This window comes from Stegostoma tigrinum, chromosome 10 (genome assembly GCF_030684315.1).
Source record: "Stegostoma tigrinum isolate sSteTig4 chromosome 10, sSteTig4.hap1, whole genome shotgun sequence".
In the NCBI taxonomy this organism is placed as follows: domain Eukaryota; kingdom Metazoa; phylum Chordata; class Chondrichthyes; order Orectolobiformes; family Stegostomatidae; genus Stegostoma; species Stegostoma tigrinum.
In genome coordinates this window covers 29,504,562-29,521,969 of record NC_081363.1, presented here as the reverse complement: position 1 = coordinate 29,521,969, position 17,408 = coordinate 29,504,562, and the positions used below count along the sequence as shown (strand labels likewise).

Here is a 17,408-nt window from a genome sequence, read left to right as displayed (position 1 = left end):
TCAGTGACGCCCAGATTAAGCTCCACCAGGGCCAATCAGCTCCCGACCTCATTACAGCCTTGGTTTAAACATGGACATAAGAGCTGAACCCCAGAGTGAAGTGAGAGTGACAGCCTTTGACGTCAAGGCTGTATTAAACTGAGTATGGCATCAAGGAGCCCTAGCAAAACTGGAATCAATGGATATCAGTGGCAAACTCTGCGGTTGTTGGAGTCATACCTGACACATAGGAAGATGGTCGTGATTGTTGGAAATCAATCGTCTCAGCTCCAAGACATCTCTGCAGGAATTCCTCAACGTAGGGTCCTCGGCCCAACGATCTTCAGCTGCTTCATCAATGACTTTACCTCCATCATATGGTCAGAAGTGGAGATGTTCATCAATGATTGCACAATTATCAGCACCATTCATGACTCCTCAGATACTGAAGTAGCCCATGTTCAAATGCAACAAGATCTGGACAATATCCAGACTGAGGCTGACAAGCGGCAAGTGACATTTGCGCCACAAAAATACCAGGCTATGATCTTCACCAATAAAACACGATCTAACCACCGTCCCTTGATGTTGAATGATGTTACCATCTCTGAATCCGCCACTGTCAACACCCTGGGGGTTACCACTGACCAGAAACTCTACTGGGCTCATCACATTAACACAGTGGATACAAAAGCAGGTCAGAAGCCAGGAATATTGCTGTGAGTAACACACCTCTTGACTCCTCAAGGCCTGTCCACCATCTACAAGGCATAAGTCCGAATACTCCCCACTTGCCTGGATGAGCGCAGGTCCAACAACACTCAAGAAGCTTGACACCATCCAGGACAAAGTAGCCCACTTGCTTGTTATTACATCCACAAGCATCCACTCCCTCCATCACCGACGCTCAGCAGCAGCAGCGTGGACTACCTACAGGACGCACCGCAGAAATTCACCAAAGATCCTCAGACAGCACCTTCCAAACCCACAACCACTTCCATCTATAAGGACAAGGCAGCAGACACATGGGAACATCACCACATTCAGGTTCACCCCCAAGACACTCACCATCCTGACTTGGAAATATATCACCATTCCTTCACCGACGCTGGGTCAAAATCCTGGAATTCCCTCCCTAATGACATTGTGGGTCAACCCACAGCAGGTGCACTGCAGCGATTCAAGAAGGCAGCTCACCATCACCTTCTCAGGGGCAACTGGGGATGGCCAAGAAATGCTGGCTCAGACACAAATGAATAGAAAAAAACAGGTTTCTAGTGCCTGAAATACTTTACTTTTATCCCTGAATTCTTTGCCCACCCTAGGACAATGCAGCAACTTCCCCGCCAAATGAATGATGTCTCCACAATTGTTTTAGAAACACTGCTGAGAACTTGGAGAAACTTTGCAGAAGTTGCTCCAAAATCAAACTCGCTGAAAGGTGGATGTAGGGCCCGTCTTGTAGCTCAATGCTTGTGCAGAGACAAACAAAATGATTGAATGGACCTACATGGTCCAGATTGGGAAGATTGGCATCACAGCAACAGGTATTGAAATCCAGCATAGCACCAAATCATTGGTTTCTGACACATGCAGGGAACACGCCCACAAATGCCCTTGTCAACAAGAGGGAAAGGAAACAAAAGTGCACAACATTACTTCAAGATCTTGTGAAGGATCCAATTGAATATAAAATATTGTGCAGTGAATCGGGATTTCAACATAGCGAGGGTAGCCAGAGGCTCAGTGTATGCAATACCTATGCAACCAGGATAGGATATAAGTGAATTCCTTTGGAATCCAGTTGCAACACAAGAGACAAAATGAATCATGGCAAACCAGAAAAAGTGAATTACCTCGAGCCCTGAATACAATGAAATAAAAACAGCAATGACTTGTAAAACCAGTCTGTTTAATGACTGCTTTCCCCACCTTTAGGGAGTAACTCAACTCCAGCCACATCGTCAAGTAACCGTCAGCCCGCGTTAACAGCAAAACATGAAGTTTAATGAGAAGGAACATCTTTGTCCATCTCACTGGTGCTATGTATTCCCACACTAAATAACACAATTTCATGCTGCTGTTTCCCAGGGTCAGAACATGAGAAGACGCAAATTATCACAGTAATTTAGCAACAATGATTGTTTGTCTCAAGTGACGTTAGAGGATTTTGAAGACGCTGTAAAGGAAGCTTATCGTTGTTTCCTGATCAAACAAAGTAAGCTTGGTAGGCAAACGTCCTTGTTTAATGCTAGTGTTACACTGAACGTGCTGCTTACACAGGCCTAAAAGAGTTATAATCATTAGTTATGCTGCTCATTATTTCACCTCCCTAACAATACACACTGCTTTAAGAAGAGAATATTTTTAGAGATAACTTCGGCACTGGAACATCTGAGGAAAGCTTTTTAGAATGATACAATGTAAGTCATTGCTAGTGTCTCAAAGAAATGATATAATTTTTAAAACATTATTTTGAAACCCTGCCCATGGCTGATTAAGTGTGTTGTACAAATGCTAGCTGAGTCACAGATGCCTAGGCTGAGCCTGTGTGGTTTTTTTTAATGGGTGCTGTTAGCTGATCTCATCAGTCAAGGAGCGTGATAGTCAGCTTCAGGGAGTCTGGGCTGGGAAAGGAATTAAACGTGGCATCTCTAATGATGACCCAGAGTTTCCTGCTGGAATGTGTATATTTATGGACCATCCTTCATGTTTCTACATTCCATTCATGGTTATAAGTTACAAAGGAGTTGAACTCACAAACTCTGCTGTCCACTTGTGAGACCCAGCCATAGGATGATAGATTCAGGAGACTGACAAAATCATTTTTTTAAAAATCAGCACTTTGCAAAGTTCCCATTGGATCAAGTATTTTCTGGAATATGCAGTCGAGAATCCCTGAACAGAAATTTTGGAACATGGGTACGACAAATGGTTATTCAGTTTACAGGCCAATGTTCAGTGAAATAAGCCTTCACTCTAACTGAGTTGGTTAATACAATGAAAGCATAGCGTCGAGTTGTAAAAATTAGAAATGAATCCATGACTTAGGGATCAATAATGTGGTAATATAGATCTGAGATGGGGATGAGAATAGGTTCCAGTGTTGCAATTGTTATCCCTTTACAAACAACCTGCACATTGACACTGGGTGATTCTTCCCATTTTTGGCTTGTTGTTTTCAGGGAGATTCATGGAGCCTTTGTTTCTGAACATGGTGACTCTTTCCCATAATCTTCAGTTGCTCACCTTGTTGTTTATGCACTCGGTTCCATTGTGCCCTTCTGCAGCAGCAGATGTGGAAGTGCCCACTGCTGCTGAGACTTTCCGATGTTCATGCTCACTGATACCATATTTAAACCCCCACTAAGCACCACTTCAAATGCAGCAAACTAGGGATAGCCCTTCGCCTTGTGGTGCTTAACCATCACCATTAAGGGCACCCTACCTTCGTGAAAGGAACCTGGTAAACAGACTGTTGGGGAGGAGGGCTGTCCTCTTTCCTGTGGCAATATCTCCTGACCCAGCCTGCTGGACCCAGAGAGGGAGCACCTCCACACTGTGTTACCCCATTAAAGCCAATTGTGAGGCATGCAGCATCTCCACTGAATGACTCGTCGACCTCTTCCTCCCTTCCCCTACCAGAGAAGCATCGCTCATATCCAAGACACATCCTAGAAAGCAGCAAATTTTAGACATCCCTCAACCCTTGTGTTGATGAGTGAAACCAAGAGTTAGCATTTTAATGAGATCATGTGAATGCTTTGTAATAGGACTGTATCTTTACTCCTGCCTCATACTAACAGTCACTTTCTGTGCAGCTCTATGTTAATTATTCAAGCAATCACACTTCTCAGGAGGTAAGGGTTGACTCTGTTTTTGGACTATGTATCTTACAAGGAAATGCACACTGTTTCAAGGATGGGTGATATCCAGTGCTCTTTTAGCACTTAAACCCTGCATTATAACACATTGTTTGGGTGGGGAGGCCGGGGCGGGTGTGGTGGTAGAGGGGAAGTTGTCGGGGAGCAGGGGGATACATATTGTAATGCAGCCTCCGTCACTTTAGATATTGTGGCGAAGCCTACTTCAGCATTTAGCAAGTGTATGTGCTATTGCAGACACTGAAGGTTGAAAAGCAACAGGTGTGTTAAAAGATAATAAAATGTGAGGCTGGATGAACACAGCAGGCCAAGCAGCATCTCAGGAGCACAAAAGCTGACGTTTCGGGCCTAGACCCTTCATCAGAGCTGGGTGTGTAAAAAGGATCTGTGCCAGGATTTCTCCCAAACTGATAATGATCATAGGAGAACTCAGTTTGTGGATCCCTGATGTGACCATGAATGAAGCCTCAGAAACTAACTTTCCCAGATGCTTTACTGTGTTGCAATCCTAAGTGCCTGCTACATTTTTCCATTATGTCTATCAGTGCATACAATGTTCTCATTCTTAAATGTTGGAAGAAGAAGTGTTATGAAGTATTCAAACAGTAGTTAGGGTAACTTATATTGCACAACAGGAAAGACAAACCACTGCCAAATAGAGAAGCTATGCTTGCTCTTGCCACTTAACAGGGACTGCCAGACCATTTTAAAAACAAGAAATAAGCAGCATGATGGATCAGTAGTTAGCACTGCTGCCTCACACACCAGGGGCCAAGGTGCAAATCCAGCCTTGGGTGACTGTATGTATGGAGTTTGTACATTCTCTCTGTGTCTGTGTGGATTTCCTCTGGATTCTTCCTACAGTCCAAAGATGCGCAGGTTAGGTGGATTAGCCATGCTGAAAATTGCCCTGTCCTGCCCAATGAGTTCAAGTCATGATTCTAATTCAACAATTCTATGAAAGTGAGAAAATAGAACACAGAACATGGAACATTACAGTGCTGTACAGGCCCTTTGGCCCCCGATGTTGCGCCAATCTGTGAAACCAAACTGAAGCCCGTCTAACCTACACTATTCCATTATCTTCCATATGTTTATCCAATGACCATTTAAATGCCCTTAAAGTTGACGAGTCTACTACTGTTGCAGGCAGGGCATTCCACGCTCTTACTACTCTCTGTATAAAGAACCTATCTCTGACATCTGTCCTATATCTATCACCCCTCAGTTTAAAGCTATATCCCCTCATGCTGGCCATCACCATCCGGGGAAAAAGGCTTTCACTGTCCATCCTATCTAATCCTCTGATCATCTTATATGTCTCTATTAAGTCACCTCTTAACCTTCTTCTCTCTAATGAATAGATGACGCATTTTCAACTTCCATTGTCTAACTTTAATACTTTCATGGATTAAAAAGGTTTTAAGGAAGGAAAAGATGGCTGCAATGGTCACTTGACCCAAGCTGAATCAAGTTCATAAAACCATTAATAAAAAAGAATCAATCTGGGCTAGAATTACCATCTTTATAAAAAGGCATTCAAATTACATTGATTTTCTTTTTGGTTAATGCATACTTTTCCTGAAATTCTGTACATTTGGATGAAAGTTCCAGCAGATTATATAGCTAAAAAGTAATCAACACAGCCAGACATGGGAACATGCGATTGAATTGTATTTCAGCTTTTGAACAGAGAGAGAAACAAAATAGATTTGCATCAGTAGAATTGGAAGGCTTGCTCTCTCTGTCCCTGTTTCCCTCAGCCACTCAAAAAACAGGACCTGATGATAAAGCGAATTAGAGAAACATTCTTTCATCGAGAACTCAAAGATATCTACAAATTTCACCACTGTTGAGGGTACAAGACATTGATTAAATAACTGTGGTCTTAGGTTAAATCATAGCATTTCAGGGACAGTAAGAGCTTTTATTTTAAACAACTGATTTTTGGTCATCCGTTTTTGCAGTACACATTGTCTCTTTCTTAAACAAGATACCTGTGATTGTGTGTATGTGTTTGATGTAGCATTTTGTTAAGGCTGTTGAGTAATGAAGTTCCCTTTTCTTTCTCTTAAGAACACTTTGTTGTTGAATCCATAATTTTGATTACAATAATGTTTCAACTGATGTGTCATATAACTGTGTGCTAAAATAACATTGTGAATCTTTATGCCACCAACTGAGGGTGGGAGAATTGGGGTGGGAGAAAATCACTGGGTAGCTGGAGAGTTGGTGACATCCCTGGGGGGAATGAGTTCAGGAGATCATTGGATGCAAGAGTGAGGGGGATCACTGGGGGCAGAGTGAGGGAGGTCACTGGGGGCACAGTGGGGAGAATGGGGTGAGCACTGAGGGGGGTAGTGGAGGCAATCACTGGGGCAGAGTGGGGAGATCATTGAGGGACAATGGGAAGATCAGAAGGGGGGAATTGGGGAGATCACTGTGGGGAAAATTGGGTAGATCCCTAGGGAAAATGGGGTGATCACTGGAGTGGAGGGTGGGGAGATCTTTGGGGGGGGCAGTCAAGGAGATCATTGATGGACATTGGGGGAGATCACTAGATCACAGGGGTGACTGGGGGATCATTGGGGGACAGTGAGGGACATCATGGGGAAATTTGAGGAGATTACTGGGTAGATCATAGGGCACAGTTTGGGGAAGATCACAGTGGAAAGTGAGGGAGATCACTGGGTGGAAAGTGGGAGCAATTATTTGTGGGAGAATGAAATGATCAGAGGGAAGAATTGGGGCGATACTGGTGGTGGGGTGGTGTGGAGATTGGAACTAATGCTGGGTGACCCTGGCAGAGATCACTGGAGGTTGTGAAGGAAATGGAAACCAGGTAAGTCCTGGTACATTGTTATTTTCCCTTGATCATTTATGGTGCATGTCATTTCAGTTACTTTGAGCTGCTTCTACAAATGTGTATTCATGAGAATTTCAAACATCTGGGAATTATTGTCTACCAGATACCAAATACTGGAAGTATGGCATGATTTGGCCTCAGAGTTCAGGAAATGGAAACTCATTTCATGGAGTAAGTAAGTTTTAACAGTTGTGATAGAGAGCATGGTGATCAAGGTATTACAAGTTCTGCAGCCAAACAAGCTTCTATTCAAATTAAACAAGAGGTGATAAGACAATGGATCTGAACCACAAATTACTTATGACATATTAAACTTTTCAACATGTTTTTTTTAGAAAAAAAGAGGTCATAAAGCCAAAAGATTACTGTGAATTTAGGGCTGTCTGGAAAGGAATCCAGACTGTCACAACTAACCTTGCTAGAGGCATCTCAAACACCAACTCATCAAAGGGAGGGATGGAAGTCAAAGTAAACTGGGTTGTGATATCCTGTGCCGACAGGAACAGCAAGAGGCTGAATACCACCGACGCCCGCCACCCCCCCCCCCCCCCCCCCCCCGCCAACAACTTCAGCAAAAACAAGTCATCTCTTGCGGATTATTTCCCAAACCCAGTTTCAACTCTGACCTGTTTGTGCTAGTGGGTGAAGGTGTCTGCTGTGAGGTTCACCACTGAGGAAATCCTGTGTCATCCCTACGCTGTAGGTAAAAGCACAGGAAGTCTCAGGCTCTATGCTGAAGTCAGAAAAGAAGTGAAACTGCAGTCAAAAGGAACGTTTCAACTAACTTGTAAGAACAAGCATCTCAAAACCAACTGCTCATCCACCAACATGAATGGAACCAGTCTGACACAATATAACAGATGGAACATCACATTTTCTGCTCTTCACAGAACTCAGAGACTGAACTGTACACGTTTATAAATTTTTATCTTTTTTGGACATGCTTCTATTTCTAATTTGTGTGTATGAATGTTGTATTATTATTTCTTTTCATGTTTAGTGATTAATAAATTCATTATTTCATGAATTCAGGATAACCCTGGTTAAAGTGGCTCCTTTAAAAACTTAAATTAATTTGTTCTGGGAGAAAGACGTCAACAAAGGAAAGAATCCTTTTTAATTCACCTTCTTGCAGACTACCAAGAGGGGTGGGTGAATTAGCAAGGAAAGTAAGTTCACCTCTCCTCACTTGGGAGGTGGCTGGAACTATAACAAACTGGGGAACCTTCTGGTCATAACAGATTGTTATCAAGCAGACTGTTTATCTAGAAAGTTCACATTGAGTAAGTTGTCAAACAAGTATCCATTTGAGAAAAAGTTGAAAGAGTCAAAGACCTCTGAACGTCAGTTGATTATGTGCTTGAGCACATACCCTTTATCTGTCTTTGAGAACCACTGATCATGGTTTCCTCTTTCCTTCAGAGCATAAGAGTAGTCGTTAAACTGCAGACACACAGAGCAGTATGAATTTCAGGAGCCAGGCATTCCAATGCTAGTGCAATATATGAGTCTGGTTAGCAAATGTTTGCCTCTATTTTGGGGCTAGTGGTAGGAAGTAATGCAGAGGTGGTTAAACAGAACAATCAAGTGGGCAAGTCTAATTCCTGCTATTTCCTAAGCCCCACCAGGAGGTTGATTACAAATTTCTGATCATATTATTTGAACAAATGCTCATCCTTTTATTTCCTCTTCCACTGCAATAACAAAAGCAGCGTGACTGCAGAAACAGCTGATGGCTAGGGAGGGGGGAAATGGGAAATGGATCCTCAATTCAGAGCATTGTGTGAGAATAAAGCAACTGTGAAGATCAATGGAAGTGCCAGTTTTTCTGTCCTGAGAGCAGTGAGGCATGTTCTGCTATGGTACATATGAGGGCAGAATGAAAATTTGGAGCAGGGCTTTAATTAAGCACTGAAGGTCAGATGGTTGACCCTGAATTATGAGACTCGAATAGGGAGCTGGATGGTGATATAAACTCCAGGCCAAATCACAAATATTCCAAACACATCATGTAATTTTTCATGATTAAATTGCACCTTTATGACAGAGTTCCTGACCACTCATTTATTTTAATACTATGGAATCAATCAAATAATAAAAATGACAGTGCTGCTGAAATTGCCACAAAGCTTCTATAAGGTTATTACCACAGTGTAATCTCCATTGTCACAGAGCATTACGAGAACAGAATTGTTTTGCCTTCGAAGTAAAACTGTAAAGGGGATTAAAAGCCATTTGAAGTGCAATTTAAGAGCTGTGGCTGCTGCCGCAAGCGTGAGATTGCAATAAATCGACTTCGGAATTTTTGTAGCTCCATACTGTCGCCCACCCTCCTTGGATGTCCTGCCACGATTATCTTGTTGTAAGTTGCATATTTGCCAAACATAAATGCAAACCAACATTGTTTCACTCTTGTATCAGCTCATCTGCTGCTGATATTGCAGATTCCGTTTAATTCAGACAAATGTAAGGTGATGCATTTGGAGGGTCAAATTTAGGTGTGAATTGTACTATAAATGGCAGAACCTTTAGGAATGTTAACATATAGGTGGGTCTGAATGTGCAGGTCCACAGCTCCCTAAAAGTGCCAACATGGGGGGCCAAAGTGGTTAAGAAGGCATAAGGCATGCTTGCCTTTATTACCCAGTGCATGGAGTACAAGAGTTAGCAAACCATGTTGCAGTCATATAAAACCCTTACTTGGCCACATTTGGAGTATTGTGTGCATTTTGGTTGCCACATTACCAGAAGGATGTGGAAGCTTTGGGAAGAGTACAGAAAAGATTCACCAGGATGTTGCCTGGTCTCAAGGGCATTGGCTACGAGGAAAGGTTGAAAAGATTAGGATTAGGACTGTTTTCACTGGAAAGAACTGATTGAGGTCTACAAAATTATTAAAGGCATAGATAGGTTGGATAGTCAGAGGCTTCTTCCCAGGGTTGAAGTTTCAATTACAAGGGGGTGCAGGTTCAAGGTGAGAGGGGGAAAATTTAAGCAAGATGTGCGCAGAAAGTTTCATACAGAGAGTGGTAGGTGCCTGGAATGCACTGCCAGAGGAGGCGGGATTTAAGAGGCACCTGAATGGTTACATGAATAGAGAAGAAATAGACGGATATGGACCATGTAAGGGCAGAAGGTTCCTTTTTTAGTTTAGTCAGGGCATGATAGTCGGCACAGGCTTGAAGGGCCTGTACTTCTCATTTTTCTCTCTCTTTTGTTCTGTTGAAATGCTCATTTCATGCCTTTGTTATCTCCACACTTGACTATTCTAATACAATTATGGCTTGCTGCTCACATTATAGCCTCCATAAACCTTGAATTCACCCAAATTTTTCTCCATGTGTCCATATCATCCCTTTCATCAGCGACCTACACTGGCATCCAGTTAAGCTATACCTCAATTTAAACATTTTCATTCTTTTCATATTCCTCAAAAGATAAGCCTCTCCCTGTCTCTCTGATCTCCTCCAATGCTATGGCCCTCTAATATATCAAGGCTCACCTAACTCTGACCTCTTGAGCAAAAACGGTTTCAAATGCTTCACACTGATGGCCATATTTTGTGATTTTGGACCTTGACTCTGGAATACCCAGCCCAGAGCTCTCCACATTGCACTCTTCCTTTCAGACACTCTCTGACATCTACCTCTTTCAGCCAGCTTTCAGACACCTGACCTAATATCTCCTTATGTGTCTCAGTGTTCCATTTATCACTGCCAAAGAATGTTTTTGCTGGTGTTTGTCACCCTGTTTGCCTGTAAACGATGAACCAGGCCTTCCAATCAGGGACAGTCTTGTTGGCAGAGTAATCCAGGAGAGAACGAGTAAAGATAAATGACACAAGGGACACACACCCTTTTTATGACAAGAGTTGATGTACTCAGGTGAGTTTTGCAAGGTAGTCAGTTCCAGCTGGAGCATAGCTAGGTTGGCTTGATGGGATAGTCAGGTCACGGGGAAGGTGGAGGGTGGTTGGGTCAGGAGAGCAGCCAGGTCAGCCGAGGTGGTAGTGAGTCTGGAGGTGGTTTGAGAGTGGGCATGTGGGCAGTCATTTGTGGTGTTAGATTGAGTTATGTTGTTAATCACTGAGTTCCACCGTAGACTAAACTACATAATAATTCTGGGGCAGTTACCAGTGTAAGTGATGTACATCCAGTTGAAGTCTCCAATTGGAGATCAATGTAAAGGACATTTATTCGTGGTGCTTGTTCTCTCTTTTAATCAGAGTTTGGGGATTGGTATATTCAGTGATGACTAAGACAGCACCCCCTTTGCAGAGATAACTCACCCAATCACATGCCAATCAGCTCATTCGGAGCTGACAGGTGATTGTGGGCGCATTTCTCAGCCAATTGCAAGCCTTGACAGTTGCCAGTCTGAGGCCAGCAGTTTCTGGCCTACTCCCCAGGTGAATTCAAGGATAAGAAGCGGTGTCATTTTTATCATGTTGTTGTGGGCCAGGGATCATGCGGAGAGGGGAGAGAGAGGACAAAGGCAAGTATAGAGTGATGACTTTCAGAGGTCACCCTCTTGCTTCATCTATGGAGCTGATTGCCACCAGGTTGTGGAACATGGAAATTCCAGCCCCTTACTCAGGAGGGAGCTGCCTCTATTTTCTGGCCATTTTCTCCCTTGCTGAAGAGGCATGTGACCGGGGAGGTGGTGAGTTGGGGCTTAATTGACCAAATAAGGTGGCGTTTTTGTGACAGGTTGGTAAAGTCCTCAATAGTGCCCAGGGCTGCCCTTGGAGAGGGAACACACAGTGCCAACAAGGCCTTTAGAGAGAGGGGTGGGCACCAAAGGGGATAGAATGCTTAATCTCCCCTTGCAACTGCATTCTGATTGAGCCCTGCTCTGCGCTTCGTTCTTCTTCGTCATCAATGATGGTTTGAATTATCATTAATCAGCTTTGCACATAAATTAATCAATGAGAACACGGATGTTTACTGGCGTTGGTTAAAAGATGGAAAGGAAACAGGTGATTTGGTGATGAGCAATAAAGAAATGTTGTGTAAGAGCACTTCTGTATGTTAAGAAAAAAAAGAATAAAGTTCCCAGTAGCCCGTTTGAACTAGAATCTAATTGGTGAGATAGCAAGAAAAGATTAAATTTCTTCCCAGTGCCAATTCACCAATTACATAGAACATAGAACAGTACAGCACAGGAAAGGACCTTTGTCCTACTATGTCACTGCCAGTCATGATGTCATTCTAAACTAATCCCATCTACCTATACATGGTCCCTATCCCTCCATTTCCTGCCTGTTCATGTGTCTGTCTAAAATTCTCTTAAACATTGCTATTATATACATTTCCAACAATTCCCTGGCAGTATGTTCCAGGCATCTACCACCCGCTGTGTAAAAAAATATGGCTTGCACATTTAAACTTTCCCCCACTCACCTAAAAGGATGCTCTAACTGTTCACCCTATCCATGCCTCTCATTATTGTATATGCTTCTATCAGCCATCCCTTCAGCCTCTGATGCCCTAGTGAAAAGAAATGTCTCCTTCTAACTATTACACTCCAATCCAAGGAACATCCTGGTACACCTGTTTTGCATCCTCCCCAGAATCTCCACATCCTTCCTAAAGTGTGGCAACCAGAACTACACACAACACTCCAAACGCAGCGTAAATAAAGTCTGATACAGCTGCAACGTGACTTGCCAACTTTTATGCTCGGTACCCCGGTTGATGAAGCCTGCCATAAGCCTTTTGTATCATCTTATCCACATCTACTGCCACTTTCTACAAGCCATGGACTTGCACCCCAAGATGTCTCCGTATCTCAATGCTCTTAAGGATCCTGCCACTTGCTGCATTCTGCCCCCTTTCATTTGACCTCCCAAGATGCATAACCTCACACTTGTCTGGATTTAAGCCACCTGCCATTTCTCCACCCAACTTTCCAATCAATCTATATCCTACTATATCATTCCTGGCTATCAACTATTCCACCAATTTTTCATGCTGTCTGCATACTTACTAATCAGACCACCTATATTTTCATCCAAATCATTTATATATATCCAGAAACAACAAAGATCTCAACACTGATTCTTGCTGAACACCACTGGTCACAGGCATCCAGTCAGAAAAATACCCATCCATGACTGCCCTCTGCCTTCTGTGGCCAAGCCAATTTTGTATCCAACTTGCCAACTCACCGTGGATCCTGTGACTTAATGTTCTCGATCAGCCTACCAGGGGGGACAGTGTCAAATGCTTTAGTAAAGTCCATCAACCTCAAGACAATATTCACTACCCTACCCTCATCAATCACCATTGTTATTTCCTCAAAAAAATTCATTCAGGCTTGTGAGACAACACCTCCCCAAATAAAGCCATGCAGACTATGTCTAGTAATTCCATTCATTTCCAAATGTGAGTAAGAATTTTCCCCAATAATTTCCCTACCACTGACATAAGGCTCACCAGCTTATAATTTCCTGCACTATCCCTGCTGCCTATTTTAAACAAAGAAACAACGTTGGCTACTTTCCAGTCTCTGGGACCTCGCCAGTGACTATGGGAGATACAAAGATCTCTGTCAAGCCCCCAGCAATCTTTTGCCTTGCCTCCCTCAGTTTCATGGATTAGATCTGTCAGGCCCTGGGGATTTACCAACCTTAATATTTTTCGAAACGCTGAACCCCACCTGCTTCTTAATGTAAACATGCCCCAGAATATCAACATAACCCCTCCGTAATCTTAAAATCATCCATATCCTTCTCCTTGGTGAATATCAATCCAAATTACTCATCGAGGACCTCACCCACTTGCTCTGGCTCCATGAGTCAATGCCCTCCTTTATCCTTGAATGGATCTACCTTGTCCTTAGCTACTCTCTAGCTCCTAATATATGTATAAAATCCATTGGGATTCTCCTTAATCATACTTGCCAAAAAATGTCACAGCTTCTTCTAAGGCATCCTAATTTCCTAAGTTATTTTCTGCTTCCTATATACCTCTCAAGGGCCTTGTTTGATTTCAGCTTCCTAAATCTTTTATATGCTTCTTTTTATTTTTTGGCTAACTTTTCAATATCTCTTGACATCCAAAGTTCTCAAATTTTGTCATCCTTATCTTTCAATCTCACAGGAGCGTGTCAGCTCTGAACTCTGATCAGCTGGCATTTAAAAGATTCCCACATTGTCAGATGTAGACTTACCTTGAAACAAATGCTCCCAATCTAATTCCTTCAGTTCCTGCATAATTCTGTTGTAATTAGCCTTCCCCCAATTTAGCATTTTCACCCGAGGACTGTAGGATCATACAATCGGAGAATCCCTACAGTGCAGAAAGATGCCATTCAGCCAATTGAGTCTGCACCGACCCCCTGAAGAGCATCCCAACCAGACCCAGTCTCAGCCCCCTCCCTATCGCTGTAACTCTGCATTTCCCTTGGGTAATCTACCGAAGCTACACATCCCTGGACATTACCCTGCAGGTAATTTAATATGACCAATCCACCTAACCTGCACATCTTTGCACAAGCCTTATCCTTATCTAAACTATCTTAAAACTTACTGAATTATTCAGGGAGGAGCTGCATGGAAGAGCTGTGCCATTATGGTAATGTTGAGTGAACACAGTATGGCAGAAGAGTACACGTATTGAGAGTCTTCTTTATTTGTTTGTATTGCAACATTCCGGTAAAATGTCCTAGGATATTCCTAATATGTTAAAGAGCTATTCATTTGTTGTTATCAGCCGTCTATCTCTTTTTGGTGTCAGCTGGCATTCTCCTGTGTCCCAACTTCTGCATCTATCCATCTGCTACCTAAACCTTACCATTTGTGTGAGATGGACAGCCTGGACAAAGTTCAGACCTAGAATTAAAGTCAGCCAAGCCCTAGGGTGCTCAGGAGGGGATCAGACATATTGCCTGCTCTGCCAGCTTCTCCTCTTCCTACCCTTTCTGCCTAAATTCCATTCTAAGCTATCACTCATATTTCATTTATTTTGAATGCTGTTCCCAAATTGATGTAAAGGCTTTTGATAGAGGAGAGGAGACAAGAGAACATTTAATGATATAGAAGTTGTCTTGGGATGTCAGTCAATAGAAATACCTAAATTGTGGTGACTTTCTGCAGCTTTCAGATTGCCTTCGGAAGGCTGGAGATGTGTTTCCCAAGGGTTTTTTTTGTGTTTGACAAAGATTTTAATTTTGTTTTCTTAGACTCATAAGTTTTGTGGCTGTTATACTCTCTTATTCCCATACACTAACCTCCTTTCCGGTTACTCACCTACATTAGCTCCTAGCCAAGCACAATCTTGATTTAAATTTTCCCGGAGATAGTAGGAACTACCGATACTGGAGAATCTTGAGATAACAAGGTGTGGAGCTGGATGAACACAGAAGGCCAAGCAGCATCAGAGGAGCAGGAAAGCTGACGTTTTGGGTCTAGACACTTCTTCAGAAATTCTTCCCATTTCTGAAGAAGGGTCCAGACCTAAAACGTCAGCCTTCCTGCTCCTCTGATGCTGCTTGGCCTTCTGTGTTCATCCAGTTCTACACCTTGTTACCTATTGATTTTCCTGGCCGTGTTTCCAAATCCTCCCTTGACCTCATCACTCCATAACTCTGTTATCTCCACCAGTCCCAAAACCACTGAGGCTTTTGTGCTCTCCTACTCATAGCCAGCATCACTTATATTCATCATTCCAATATTCGTGGCTGTGCTTTCAGTCGCTTAGATTCTAACCACTGGAATTTCCTTCCTATACCAGTCTATCTTTCTCTTTCACATCCTGCTTTTAAAACACTCCTCAAACACTACCTCTTTGGCCAAGCTTTTGGCCTTCTGAGATAAAGTCTCCTAAATCTGCTCATATAAAACATACTGAAAACAAAAAATGCTTGAGATCACAGTGGGTCAGGCAGCATCTGTGGAGAGAAATCAAGCTAACATTTTGAGTCTAGATGACTCTTCATCAGAGCTTATAAAATGTACTTTGTTTCATAATGATCCTGTTGAGCACCATGAGACCTTTCATTACATCAAAGATGATTTGATCATATAGTTTGTTTTTGGGAAAGCTTGATGGACCAATGGCCCTTTCCAATTATTTTCCCAAGTCCATCACTGATAATAACTACAGTAATGCTATAGGTAGAAACGGATGTTGGTGAATAGCACAGCTAAACATACAAACAACGACAAAGCTTCTCCTGATCCTCTTTTTCCAAATGTATCAATCTCCAGATTCATATTACTGGAGCATCGAGTTGTAGCTTCCCCTCGGACAATATAATTCCCATTGAATCACTGCTCATTTGATTTTTGCAGCATGAGTTTCATTTCTTGGTGTCCACTTACTGCTAAGGAAAAATTTTGATCCAAACCCATTTGTTGCATCAGAGGCAATCCCTCTGACAGAGCTGAGTTCATCAGCAGATTTAGATACACATTAACTTGCAGTTTAGATCTCAACGATGAATCAAAGAATAACACCGAATCCAATCTGAGTGAGAATTGGTGTTTATATTTCCATTGAAACAAGTAAGTCTCTGTCTTAGAGATTTATGTGGATAGAGGCTAGAGGAATCTGGTTGGTCTACATTGCTGGTAGAAAATGAAGCCAATCAAATATTGTCTGGAATGTTAAATGGTTGTGTGTTTTGTGCTTAACAGAAGGTCAAATTCAACTCGGAATACTGGCATGTTTCAACCAACCATACTATGCTGTTATTCCTGTCGCCATTAGACAACTGCAGTTTTCTTAGGGCTAGCATCCATACAGCCATTTAAAATTAAATAGCAAATACAGGAAAAGTTAATGATAATTCTCTGGGCATCTTCTGTGTGTGAATCCAGCAAAGCAAATAACCAAATAGCATAAGTGCATAAGATATAGGAGAAGAATTAGGCCATTCAGCCCATCAAGTCTACTCCAGTGTTCAATCATGACTAATATGTTTTTCAACCCTACTCTCTTGCCTTCTTCCCAAATCTTCATCCCTTACTAATCAAGGACCTATCAATCTCTGTCTGAGATACTCTCAATTACTTGGCCTCCATAACCTTCTATGGCAATGAGTTTCCACAGATTACCCACGGTCTGGCTGAAAAAATTCCTCCTGCTCTCAACACTGAAAGGTTATACCTTCATTGTGAGGCTGTGCCCTTGGGTCCTAGTGTCTCCTACTAGTGGATACACCTACTCCATTTGTACTCTATACAGGCCTCTCAGCATTCTGTAAGTTTTGACCAGTGCTTTCTAAGTATTAATTAGATATTTAACAGCTAATTATTTCCTTCCATGAGTGCTATAATTTTCTAAAACTTTTTATTGTTCAGTGCTTTCTCTGCACTCCATTGGGTTGATTTGATCCTCTGTGAACCTATAGGTTTTATTCTCATGTTGCACACATTGAAAGAAATTATAGCAGTTCCACATCTAGTAATGCAAACGCCATACCTGAATATAGATACAAATGTCGCAGGCACTCTGGTTTTAATAGGTATTCATTACCTTTCTTGCCTTATTTCTCGCCTCTTACCAACTTCCTTTCTCCTCCCTTGCTCTTTGAAATAATTTCAAGTAGGGTGCGTTCACCATGGTATGATCAAAGTTGTTACATTTTACACTACAAAACAAAAATTAAACTGCATGAAATTATTTTGTATTTTTCTTCTTTAGCAAATATTTAAATAATAGAACTTCTCATAA

At 42.3% G+C, this 17,408-nt stretch overlaps 1 protein-coding gene across 1 annotated transcript in view; it reads left to right on the top strand.

Moving 5' to 3' along the window:
* Nucleotides 1–7,148, top strand: part of prkcha (protein kinase C, eta, a) — a 239,013-nt gene extending 231,865 nt beyond the window's left edge. Inside the window, exon 15 of the transcript XR_007248298.2 lies at nucleotides 7,065–7,148. The gene's annotated coding sequence lies outside the window, so the exon portion shown is untranslated. The remainder of the gene's footprint in view (nucleotides 1–7,064) is intronic.
* Nucleotides 7,149–17,408: the final 10,260 nt, after the last annotated feature.